This window comes from Propithecus coquereli, unplaced genomic scaffold, assembly GCF_000956105.1.
Source record: "Propithecus coquereli isolate 6110/MARCELLA unplaced genomic scaffold, Pcoq_1.0 Scaffold12328, whole genome shotgun sequence".
NCBI classification, from domain to species: Eukaryota; Metazoa; Chordata; class Mammalia; order Primates; family Indriidae; genus Propithecus; species Propithecus coquereli.
In genome coordinates, this window is record NW_012136446.1 from 1 (window position 1) to 927 (window position 927).

The window sequence follows — 927 nt, forward strand, 5'->3', positions numbered from 1 at the left end:
AGCTGTGTGCTCCAGTGCCCAGGTCTCCACAGGAAATCTGGAAAACTCGTATTCTTGGGTTTGGACAATGCTGGCTAAACCACTCTTCTTCACATGCTAAAAGATGACAGATTGGGCCAACACGTTCCAACACTGCATCTGACACCAGCAGAAGCAGAACTGACAACTGCTGGAATGACTTTCACAAGTTTTGATCTTGGTGGGCATGAGTAAGCATGTCGGGTTCGGAAAATTAACTCCCAGCAATTCATAGGATTGTCTTTCTGGTGGACTGTGGGATCATTCTTGCTTCATAGAATCCAAAATTGAGCTTAATGCTTTAACAACTGATGAAACAAAATCCAGTGTACCAATCCTTGTCTTGGGTAACAAAATTGACAGAACAGGTGAAATCAGTGAAGAAAAGCTCTGTGAGATATTTGGCCTTTATGGACAGAGCACGGGAAGGGGAATGTGACCCCAAAGGAGCCAAATGCCTGCCCCATGGAAGTGTTTGTGTGCAGTGTGCTCAAGAGGCAAGGAAGGCTATGGCGAGGGCTTCCACTGGCTCTCCCAGGATATTGACGGATGTTTGCACAGTGAAAATAAGACTTTTACTTCCCTGGACTGATTCTATTTACATCTTCTTCATGAACTTTTCTAATAGAACCAGGAAAGTTCTCCAACCAAGTCTGGTGCTGAGAGGTCAAAAGTTTTTGTCAACTCTCTCATCGCCCAGTGACATGTGCTCTCCACACTGTTGAGAGGTAACGCTGCCCCATATGCAGGTGCAGGTCAGGATCCCGGAACTCGGGAGGAGGAGTTGCTATAATTACAGCATGGGTTATTGTTGTCACTGGTTTTGCTTATAAAGCTACAAATTTCAGCCAGTCTTTGCTTTTATACTGTTGTGAAATTTCATTTCTTCTGTAGCACCTTCCTTTTTCA

The 927-nt window shown here is 44.6% G+C and overlaps 1 pseudogene; it reads left to right on the forward strand.

The window, feature by feature from the left end:
• The first annotated feature begins 12 nt into the window (after positions 1-12).
• On the forward strand, positions 13-610 carry LOC105805001 (annotated as a pseudogene).
• Positions 611-927: the final 317 nt, after the last annotated feature.